Genomic DNA, 12,585 nt, shown 5'->3' on the forward strand with positions numbered 1-12,585 from the left:
ATGTGTCTAATTAAATATTACTGTTTTGTACAGAAGTGTTTTCACATTTTTTATTCATTTCTGCCTATCTTTGTGCAAAAAATGCGACTCACATATGGATATGAATCTGATTTTCCAAAAAAGCCTGACTTCCGTGACATGGAAGAAGGATTATTTGTTTCTGTGGCTTTTTACTTAAGCTTTATCTTTCTGTAAATTATTTCAATTATTTCTCTCTCATTTTAATGGTTCCAGTTCAGGCCCCATGAATCAATATTTGCCATTACTACTTAGTAATAGAAAAGAGTACTGTTTTATCCACACTCAATGCTAATGTAACTGTATTTGTGTTTTTGTTACCACGAGATTTAAAAATTAAAAAGCAAAGCTATGCTTAAAAATACAGTACAAGCACTTCAATCCTACAAATAAAGGAGAACAAGAATAGAACTACAACAGCTGTGACAGAAGAACAGGATAGAAGTAAAAGATCATCTAGAGATGCTTTCTTAGCCTCTTGTTTCAGTAAGGATCATGATGTTAAAAACAGAATCACGTAATAATTAAATTTGAAATGGACTTTCAGAGGTCATTTTGTCCAGCATCCATTGCCTGCTCCCCTACCGCCACTCAAAGCAGATCTAATCAGAGCTGATTGCTTAGGGCTATGTCCAGTTGTTTCTTGAGATTCTCCAGGGATGAAGATTCCATAGCATACCTGGGCAAACAGCTTTAGACCAGTCTCATGTTTAAAAATAACACAATTGTTGTAATTGATCACAATTTTAAAATTTTCAACTTGCTTTCCTCTAGTCCTAGGGACAAGGCCGATCTAGTCACTAGAGATAAGAATATGAACATGGAAAAAATTAAAATAAGAAGGAAACAAAATTTGAAGGGGTTGATGACCTTAAGATTATTATTTAATGAGGGTGAGTAGTACTGATCTAACAGTGGAACACTGTGAGTTGTGCAGAAGAAGGAATTGTTGAGTTATAGAGAGATTAGTAACAGAGGCTTTTAAAGATCATCATTGACAGTGAGTTTTCAACATGTTCGTTAATAATCTGGGCACAAAAAATAACAGTTTGTTAATGGAATTTGCTGGCAGTGGAGGATAAGAACAGTACAGAGAGAAATCAGAACTTTGTAGACACACAAATAGATAACCTCAAAAACTGGGCAGAAAAGTAAAAACCTCAGGTTCAGTAATATAAAATGCACAAAAGTAAACTTATATACCCCTCCATCTCCCAGAATCACACTTTTCAAACTGGACTCTGGCTGTGGGTCTTGGACTCCCCTGGTTAGGGTTAGGAGACAAATTTTAGAAAGCTGACAAACTGTGGAAATAAAAATAATGTCTAGGCCACATTTGGGATAAAGGCTCAGACCAAAACTAGGGCTCATGCTAGGCTTAGGGCTGGGGCTAGACTTCTCAAAGAGGTGAAGGTTAGACCTTCACTCACAGTCTGCTTTTGATGTGAAGTACTGCTAAGTGATTGCATCTGCTGTATTTGCAGTTTCTAAGGTAAGGAAACAAACCTTAGCCCTCAGACCAGTGGATTCATCCGTCCATGAAAACACCAGTGCTAACATAACTAAAATCTGTCACAGCAAATATAATCTTTAGTAAAACAATGCAGCTTTTAATTTTCCCCATATGCACTACACTAATTTGCCTTATCAATTGAAAAGAATTTAGTTTTTTTTTTCAGCTCAGTTTTTTATGAGTTAAGGGAGTTCCACCAGAATATGGTTCCAGTTTTCAAACATTGTATTTCTCAGTTACCAAATAAATAAGTAACCCCATGGATGACTAGTCTTGAGCATTCAGCACTGGATTGTACTGTTGTGTGAACATAAGATTTGATTTTAGTGTGTAATGAGAGTTTGAAGCCTTTAAATCTCTTAGCACTGCAGAATCAGATTTTCTTTATATGAAAGTCTCCTTTTGCTGCACATGTAGGTCAGCTGACATCCTTAAAATGTTTTATTACAGAGCATTCGAACAACCCATACCCTAACACTACATACCCTGGGAGGAAAAAAACATCCCACTGTTTTGAAGAGCTGAAATACTGAAAGTAAGAACAGGCAGTGTCAGAAATCTCACATCTGAAAAAGACTACAACAGAGGTTGGATGGATAGAAAAGGCTTCTAATAACATCCATGTTAAACTGACTATTGAATGCACACTGGGGAAATGAAACTAATTAGGACATTGCATAGCATGCTCCTAACATTTACAATCATCCAAGGAACTGTGTCTACTTATTTTCTTCCTACAGAGAAAATCAGGAAGAGGGTTGGTTTAGGAGGAGAGAAAGGTTTTTGAAGAGCACATTACTAGTGTGCCCGACTGTGGAGCATCCTTTTCACTTTTATGCTTCTGACGTTTGGGGGTCAGGAGAAGGGAAGGACTGAACACATTGTCCGGCTTTGCCTTTCCTTGGCTCCCACCTACACTATCTTACAGCAGAAGTGTATCCACACAGGAGGTAATAACCTGTACTTGTCTTGTTAGTATTTTTCTATGTAGTGCAGAACAGTTTAGGCTTCATAGGCAAAAGGAAGTACAGAATAACATAATTATTCTACCTAGTAAGGGCCAGAGTCTTCTTATCACTGAAAATTCAGATCAATAAAAATTAAATAAAACATGTCACTTGAATAATGAGATTGGAGAGGAATATAATTTGTCACACTGTTGAAGGACCCCCTTAACCAGTTACAGCTAGGTTGTTCTAACTTAAACCTGTTAGCAGAGGCCCTTATTCCCTCACATATTCCTGGGAGAAGTAGATATTGCTGAGAAAGAAAGGGTGCTACTGTGCCTTAGAACTGCTCAGCATTACAGGATGAGAAGATGGCATTTTGGTATCACTTACCTGCCTCTATCCTCTCAGTTAACACTTCAACTCTCTCCCTACCTATAAAGTTATAACATAGTGAAGGTAATAAATCTGGCTGTGAGCTTTTGTTAGGATGAAAAATTAACCCACACTGATTATGTATATGTTGGGAAATTCGACACTGCTTGCCAGATCTCAAGGTTGTGTGTAACCATAGGCAGATTTTCGCTGGGACTTCATGAATACATTCCTAAGAATGAGTGAACCTCCAGTTTCAAGTACCTGTTCAAAAGCATTGGAATGCAGGAGATGTTCAGATAACATCACAATTTACAGTTTCTGAAAGAATTTTGGAAATTATTGTGCTGAAATTAAAAGTAGTCGCTCCAGGTAGCCATCAGGACTGGACATAACCTTGAAGATTTCGGATTTGGCAAGTGAATAAAGGATCATATAAACAAAAGCAGTAGTGTGAATTACAGGCATCATTAAGAGTGCTGCCTATAGTGAAATTGGACTGTTCACTAAACTACAGTTCTTAGCCCATTAGAGCTTTAAACATGGTATATTATAAAAATTATAACAATCACAGTGATAATTCAATGAGTCATCTATGATTACACACAAGCTTAATGTCAGGCTTAAGGTGAAAGTTGAACTTTATGCTCTAGAATGTTAATTGGCCTTTTGGAAAAAAAGAAATAGATGGAATTATACAAAAGACTAGATGGTCCTTTGGACTGTGTTCCTATATAGCAGTAGATTAGGATAATATATTATATAATAATATAGAAATATAATATAAAAATATATACGTTAATAAGATCCCCTCTTAGTCTTCTCTTCCCTAGACTAAACAGCCCCAGGTCTCTCAACCTTTTCTCTTAAGAGAGGCGTTCCATTCTCTAAATTTGGTACACACTCTTCTTTGGCTTGACTTCGGAATCCAGTATGAGAGTCACTAGGCCACAAAGCTTGCTTGCAGGAAGAAGTGATGGGCACAAAGCTGCTCTTCTTGAATCCACAGTCTAAGTAGGCCTTATATGACATAAAAGAAGCAAATGAAACTAGCTCGTAGAAGGGACTGCCCCCTCCTTCATGCTCTGGGAGTAGAAAGACAACAAACTCAGTGGGTTTTGTTCAGATGTCCTCCCCAGTCAAACTCAAAAGTTATTTGAGATACCCTGTGGTATCCTGTGTTGCCATTAGCTGATGATCTAGAAAAGCACGGATCTTCCACAGGTTTTCAGTAGCTGTGTTTTACTCAGTCTCTTAAGTACCTCTCATCTGTTCTAGTGACAAGCATGTTATTGGTAATTTTAGGGTAAAAATCTTTGTTAGCTGTTCCCTCATGCACTTGTCCTTTTCTCTGATGGCAGAAGAATGTTGCTCTTCTGTGAAGAGACAAAAATTTCCCTATGAAAGCCCTTAAGACATGACCTGCACCATATCCTCAGTGGCTACTGAATGAGACTCCTCAAAAATGCAGTCCTCTTCCTACAATGAGGTGGGGACAGGACAGAGTCAGTGTTTTAAGGATTAGGAAGTCTTCAGAAATGTGAATAAGCTCCCTTGCTTCTGGAAAAGACTATCTAACTGCGTATCATCCAAAGAGCTGAATGAGGCTATTCATAATCAAATGGCCCCAGGCCAACTTGGATTCTAGATGAAAATCTTCCGCCAAGGGGAGCTGCAGATTACTCACACAGCACCCTATTTTATTCAAGGAATTCTGATAAACGTGATGCCTGTATAGTTGGCAACCTTGAACATCTCACAAAGGAATCACCTTTTTAGCACCCTTTTTTCCTCCTACGCTTTTGTTGCTTTGTAGTTTAAACAGCTCTTCAGAGAAGATTTCAGACTCACAGTCAGGTCACTGAAGGAGGTGTCTTTTAGGTTTATTCCCCAGCTCACTCTGAGTGCGACTCACTTTTTATTCCAGCATTGTACTGTTTGCCCCTGAACTCAAAAAACCTAGAAAGCTTAGTGGAAGAGGCAGAATGGTAGTGAGAGAGAGACAGCTGACAAAAACACTTTGGCAGAGAAGTCTGCTCTTATCCATAGAACTGTGCTGAATAAGAAAGTGACAGAACAGGACCAGGACAGACAGAAGCATTCACATTAGGTGCTTTCAGGATCAGGAATCTTAAAGAAGTGGTAAACAACAACAAAAACATGGATAATTTAGCATGCACAACATGAGGCAAAACCTCTGGGGAATAATAGAGTTAAATGTGAATTTTTTCTGCACTGCTCTGGGTTCTGGCCTCCATTCCTCTAAGGAAATTGAACCTTACAAGTAGGCACACAGAATTATGACTATTTTTTCCTGTGGTCTTAAGACTTCCTAAGCCTTAACTTCTTAGGATCCGCTATCCTGTATAATCAATGATGATCTGACACTCTATGTAGGAGCCAACAAAACTGTATGACAGATAGCAGTGAAAGGCGCAAGGTCCAAAAATCCTCTTCAGCACCCTTATATGAGACTGTAGCAAGATACAAACACTAGCTATCCCTGAGGCTGTTTGAAAGTTACTCACATTTTTTATTATACCTCACTTAACTTTCTATTTATTTTCACATTACAACCTCTTCAGGGAATGTAACAGTCCAGTGAATAGAGCAGCTGCATCAGGTTTATCCTGTTTCTTTATTTTCTCTGGTAGATTTTTGATCTCTCAAATCCAGCATTCTGTGAAGTACTGGCTGTGGACCTGCTGCAAGCCCCACATCTGAATCTGTTGGCTTGACAGCCACAGATATGCTGTCATCACAGCTCACAAGGCTGGACTAGTGCCAGCTAGATATGGCTTTAATGAGATCACTTTCTCTGGTGACTGAAGAGGCTTAGCTGCCATATGGTCTTTTTAGGCTTCTTTTCTGCCAGTGCCGTGGAAGTGAGTTACCCTGCCACAAGCTGTGGAAGAGATCAGGAATTGTTGTTAAGAAAGAGGAGATGAAAGTACAACACACCAGGCAAGTTTATAGGTTAGTGGAGGAGTAATTAATAATGAAGTCTGAGTCCTAGTGAAAGACGGCAGCAAATGAATGGGCAGAAAACATGAAGTTAACTGTCCTGTAGCACATTTCCCTTCTGCTGTGAAATCTATCAGCAGGTTATTTACTTGTGCTTCTTCTGTATTTTCCAAACTCCTACGTGTTGGATATAACACAGATGAACCTCTAGAAAGTAGCCAGCAGTGTTTAGAGAGCAGGCTTGGCAATGCTCACAGGAATGCCGAGGAAAATATTTCTAGCAAGGACCAGGGGTGTTCTGATGGAAGTAGCTATTGACTTTTCAGCACATCCTTGAACTAATAATTAAACCAAGTGAGATGAAGAACAAAGTAAGTGGTATTAAAATGTAATCAGAGAGTGAGAAATGCAAATGTCAATAATTTAATTAGTGTTATTCTTCTTTGAGAGGCAGCAAGTAAAAATCCCCAGAAGATTACAGTCTAGGACCAAGTCTATGCTTCAGGACTGCCTGCTATGTGGCAGAAACTCCTGTGCAAAACCAGTCAATCTTTCAGTGATGTCCTTCCAACACCATGGCTGGTTGCTCAGGGGGGAAAGTAATTTTACTCTACCAATCCAGAGCACAAAAAGTACCAAGGCTGCCGGGGTAACTGGCTAGCAAATACCTTCAAGGTTTAATGCTGATGCCACAGACTTACCCTAAAATTCCACCAGCACAGCTTGATCAATTAAGACCTTTAGTTTTAGTTTGTTGTTGTTCAGAGTCAACATCCATGCATCAGAACTTTTTCTGACTGATTGCCCCCATGGGAAGCACAGGCAGTGCCTGGAGAAAGATGTTTTCCCATGCTGAAAAAGACACATCACCATACTTAGTGATGTTAACCTTGCCAATGAAAGAGTTCCTTCTGAGCCTGTTTCCACCTACTAAATCGGTTTTGCTGGCATAAGCATGTGAAATGGAGGATATGATTTGTTCATGCTCCCTGTGATAGCAATAGTTAGTACAGCTGAATCCTCTGTCACTGTAACTTGAGGATCTTAAGCCAAATGTACACAAGCTTTTACCAGGGTAGCAAGAGTTGGCTTAAGATAGCATCCTCCCTAAGCAATTTGGTTACACCATCAAATGCAGGATACTGTCAAATTAAGAATGGGGATTTTTAAACTTTATTTAGCTCTTTAAGTAAAACTATGCAAGTTGCACCGTTAGAAGAAAACTTCCTGCTGCTGCTCCACGTTGCATCTCCACCAGAGGGCTCTGCTGGCGCACCTACATGGGACCAGCCGGAGCCTAACCCGGAGCCTCCTCCCACAGGCTCCTCTGATCCCTCTGAACTATCCAATTTCTCTAGGATGGACCCCTGTACAGCCTCAGACTAGGTGAAAAAAATTAAATACATAAGAGTCAAATCTGAAAAAAAACCCCACCAAATAAACCAAAACCAAATGTCCACCATTTTTTCAGCTAGTGATGACTGTTACAAAGGTCTTGACTCAATGAGGAGTATCATGGACCTCTTTACAAGTTAAGGGTCACAGTCTGCAGTGAGAAGCTGAACTCTGGCATAGGATAAAATGCATATGCAGTATGTCACAAGCTTTGCTTGCCAGTGCCTCTGGTTTTTCATGTGTGTTAGGGCATCAGTAGACTTGGTTTTCTACTCCATGGCTGCTGTGTTTCCCTCAGCAATGTAAATCCAGAGGAGCAGATTTCATCTCTTTCTGATCTGGACAGTGCAGTGTTGACCAACTGTATATGAGGACTGAAATTGTGAGATCACTTTATTTCTTGGCTGCCCCTGTACAACTGACCTCATGCTGCCTCACAAGTGAAGAAGTTCAGTCTGTGGATCTGAGCTTATGTGAAAGGAAAACCAAGGCCAGGGCTTTCACCAGTGTACTCAGCATAAAATCTTCCTGCAGTAAATGATGAGATTTCTGAAATAGAACTTGTCTCTGATGTGCACAGCATCAGGAAAAAAACCTAGGTCGTTCTCATGTCTAGAAATAAAATGGTATGTTTCACCGTAGCAAGTGTTTTGCTTTATATATTGGGAAGTTGTAGAATTTATTTCATTTTCTAATAATATAACTAGTTTCTAATGTTCTATGTAATAATTACAGAGGTTTTGCATGCCTAAGGCTGACTTCATGTGGGGTTTTTTCTGTTTTCATATCTATATGGAATACTGCTGTACTCTGCAAACTGTGTTTCCAGGACATTCTTATAAAAACAGCTTCAGCAGTGTGAAATAACTGCCAGCCTAAAATCAGCTTTTGCAAATGTGGCTTATGAATCTGAGACATCTACAATTTTATTCAGACCTCACAGACATCACTCAGGTGAAGAACCTTGTGAATAGGGCTGAAGAAGTTTCTGAAGATATCAGGAACAGTAATTAATGTAAAAGATTCAACTAGTAGAGCTAACTACTGTCATCTTAGTTCATGGCCTGAGCTCTCACATGCGTGCACATTTCCAAGCAGAGTCCACATACCAGTTCAAACTCTGATTCATGTCCAGAATGAGACAACTGACTTTCCAGCCAAGCAAACTCATGTCCAGACTAGGTCTGTCTCACACACTGGTTTTGCCTTTTAGGCAGTGGGTACGTCCAGCTCAAGCTCTAGCTCAGCAGACAGAGACACTATGAAAGCAGCCACTGAATGTCTCATATGCTTTATATACAGAGGGAAACAGAGGTGCATGTGCCAGTAACCTGACTCAATGCCTGCCTTGTTCTATGTTCTATTCACAAATTTTGACTGGTCCAAATTGCAGAAGACACCTGCCTGCTCTTTCCTCATATCTTCAAAGACATGCAGCTCACTATTGCGCAGAGCACCCTGGCTCCCAGGTAATTTGTAACCCATGGGTCAGCTATAGCCTGTGGAGTGATACATGCCTTTGCCTTTGGTGGTTTTAGAATTTGTTGCTACTCTGAGGTTAATGATGAAGCTCATTTCAGCATCAGTGGTAGAACCTTAGCTCTGAAAGAAAGAATGTTATGTGAACCTAATTAATGGTACAAAAATCTTGTATGAAACGGGATCAAAAGTCTAGAGCTCCTTACCCCCACCTTCCCACACACATACACCTTTTTGGTCTCCATCACAACTACTGAGTTCATCTGGCAGGCCTCATCAAACCCCATGTCAGTTGAAACTTAGGAGTCTCGGTGTCATGGTGGCCTCAAGGAAGGGCATTTGACTAGAACTTGCCTTAACCCTTGATAAGTGAACTGGAGCTATTAATCTCCAGACCAAGCTGAAACATCTTCCATTTGGCTTCTGATGAAGGAGGTTGATAATGAAAACAATGTAGCACTGTCAACCAAAATTATAAAATCTGATGTTTGATTTTTTTAACTTTACATCGTGTCACTCTGAATTTGATTGACTTTTAGTATGCATTTTGTCCCAGATGCTGAGAGGCATAATTTAATGAACTGGAAAATACAATTATTAATTGTAAGCAGGCTGAAGAGAGGTTGTAGTCAGGTGGGGGCTGGGCTCTTTTTCCAGGCAACAAGACAAGAGGGCAAAGCCTCAAGCTGATCCAGGGGAGGTTTAGGTTGGATATTAGGAAGTACTTCCTCGTGGGGAGGGTGATTAGACATCGGAATGGACTTCCCAGGGAAGTGGTGGAGGCACCGTCCCTGGATGTGTTCAAGGAAAGGCTGGATGTGGCACTTAGTGCTATGGTCTAGCCCATGTGGTGGTGTTAGGTCATAGGCTGGACTTGTTGATCTTAAAGGTCTTTTCCAACCTAGGCAATTCTGTGATGATTGTCATTCGGCAATGGTTTCAGGGGCTGATAGAAATAGAAGCCCTTTGCAGCTGCAAAGGTGTACTATGACAAACACCAAGCTGTGGCTTATGTGCCTTGCATTTCTTTCCTTGAAATACTGGGCAGGACTTGTAACAGTTGTCCCAAAACCACAGAATATATATCTATTCCATTTTAATTTCAGGTTGAAATCTGAAGGCCATTTGTTCAGGATTTCAAATGTCAAACAGCTTTCTACAACCGGGTAGCAAGACATTGGAAAATCCCAAATATCCGGCAGAGCAGTGTGCTTAGCTTTGAAAATATGATCTCTGTAACACAGCTTGTGGGGTTTTGCCTACTCTGAAATTCCTAGGATAATTCTGCTATGGGTGCTGATATAAAACTCAGTGTTGAGAATTGTGTTCCATTGTCTTAATTACTTGCTTTTCACATTCTTCTGCACCTAATTAGATTCAGATCAAATGAAGTCATAAGTGCCTAGGGATAAAGAGAAACTCTTAAAGGGCAATTGGCTTAGACAATGCAAGCCTCTAAGGGGAGTTTGAAGCAGATGCAGTGATTAATTGGTTATTTGAACTTCATGTGCTGAACTGTTCTGACAGGACAAGTATTTTCATGCCAACCGGCTGGCTCTATTGCAAAAGTTGTTTGGTTGTGTAAGAAAAGTGCAGCAATGAAATGAAGAGATGGTTATTTTATATGCACATGGGGAGTACACCACCAAAAGTAGCATATGGCAGCTGTGCTCAATATTTAATAAACAGTTGTAATAATTGCTGTGAGGAGTCTAAGAGCATATTCCTGAGGTCTAGAGTATGCTGAATATTTGCCCAAAAAGGAGCACTGGCATGAACGGTATGTCAAGTAACAAACATTTAGCTAAAAAAACTGTCATCAGTAATTTTGAAAGAACTGTTGGAAAATATGCATTATTCTGTATTATGATAAGGAAGTCTTAGAGAACGTGCACTGAACAAGCAGAGCAATGACACCTGGAGCAAATGCAAGGTCCATCAGGACCTACGCTACTATTGAGAAGTCATTTCTTAGCACTGGCACCTGTTGCCTCCAGTTCTTTATGGAGTTGTCAGTGTTAGGATAAAATTCTAAAATGACAGTCTGGTCCTATTCTGCTCTGATTGGCCAGTGTCCAGAAGAGACTCCGTACTCTCCAGCTTCCATTCAGCTTTGCAATGCAAACTCTCAGCTTCTGTTTAATTTGATAACTTGGAGCGAAACACCCTCAGCAGGACAATGGATTTCACAGCTTGGTCCCTTCCAGGCTGCAGCTGTACGTCATTTCTGTGGTGTTGCTTTGACTTTCCACGTATGCTATATTGGTTGTGTTCTTAGAGTACAGTTTATTCTGAGTTTAGCCACTAACAGTCACCTCTGGGATCACTTTGGACTCCAGTATTGAAACAACTTTGCATAACAGACATTCTTGTAACTGACCTCTTCCTATCATTCCCTTACTGCCACTTTTTTTGTACAGTCAGACTTATATCCTGACAACAGTTCCTTAATCTTTCCTTGTTCTGTTCACTGGTCTCTTTCTTCTCATATTCTTTGCCTTTCCTTTCCCCCTTCTGCTGTACCCAGTTCAGACACATACCCTCTTGCCCTAACATTTTTTTTTCTTCTATTTTTGTCTCATTTATATATATACACACACACACACATATTTTATTTTTTTAAAACAAAATACATACACGGGTATGCACAGTGCCTGAACTAATAAGACCCCTGAAGGAATAGAGTAAGAAACACATTAACACATATTTTGGGCTTTCTTCCCTTTATTCTTCCCATTCTTTTCATTTTTTTGCCGTGATCTATCAAGAATAATAAATCTATATCAATTCTTTGGAGAAGAAACTATATCTTTTATCAGTATAGTACCTAACAACATTCTGGATGCTGTTTAAAAGCTACAATATGTGGTTGAAAAGATTTGTCTTATGATCTCAATGATATAGCTACTTAGCATTCAGCCTTTATTATGTTTCTTACGTTAGGCTATTGGCTCTGAAGTAAGAACTGCAATAGCAACATATGGAACAAGTCAGATTGTATCAGTCAAGGGGCTGCTCTTGGTCCATTTATAGCTTGTTTACATGGAAAAAAAAAAATCACGACATCATTACTATTTCTCTACAGCTTCTGCCCAGCAGTAGAATACTTCTTCAGTCTATTATGCACTTAAGTAATAGGGGAAGAAGAATAGTAGAACAAAAGCTTGTAAGATGCAAATACTGCTCATATTACAAACTATATTTCTATTTAAACACGGTTCAGTGCTTTGAATTTTGCAGTTTTCACGTAACATTTTGCTACTGTTCACACCAAGTGGTGAGCTACAGGAGTCATCAGATTCCTTCCCCAAGGAAACCTACACACTCACAGGGCTTGTACTCCCTTTTACCATATCCCATGCTCAGCATGGGAGATAACATCCTTGCCCACAGCTTGGTGGTTAGCAAACTTTCCTGGGATATTACATCTGTGGATCTGAGTCAGTTCTGGTGCCTGTGCCAGGCCTGAAAGACAAGTCTTTTCCCATGCTTGCAGGACTGCTGTGACCACTAGATTATTTGCAAGGCATGGAAGGTATTACAGCAGGAGTGAAGGAGGTACTTAACTGTGCTGAGAGGGACAACAGAGAAATCATACAATAACTTCAATCTCTAATAAATACTGAAGAAAGGCACAACTTGAAAAATAAGTTTCCCTTTGGGTTTTCCTATGATATCCACTTGTCATCAGATAATTCTTGATTTTGATGCCACTACACGCCATTCATTGCATATGAAACTCAGTCAGGACTATTAAACACTGCCCAAAGAGCCACTAGCATGGCAAAAATCAGAATTCATCTTTGAAGGCACTCTATAGCTTTGGAACTGGAGCAATTAGACATAGCAGTAGACAACGCACAGAATGAGGTCTTTTCAAACTAATTCTTTGTC

Source organism: Apus apus, chromosome 1, assembly GCF_020740795.1.
Source record: "Apus apus isolate bApuApu2 chromosome 1, bApuApu2.pri.cur, whole genome shotgun sequence".
Taxonomy (NCBI): domain Eukaryota; kingdom Metazoa; phylum Chordata; class Aves; order Apodiformes; family Apodidae; genus Apus; species Apus apus.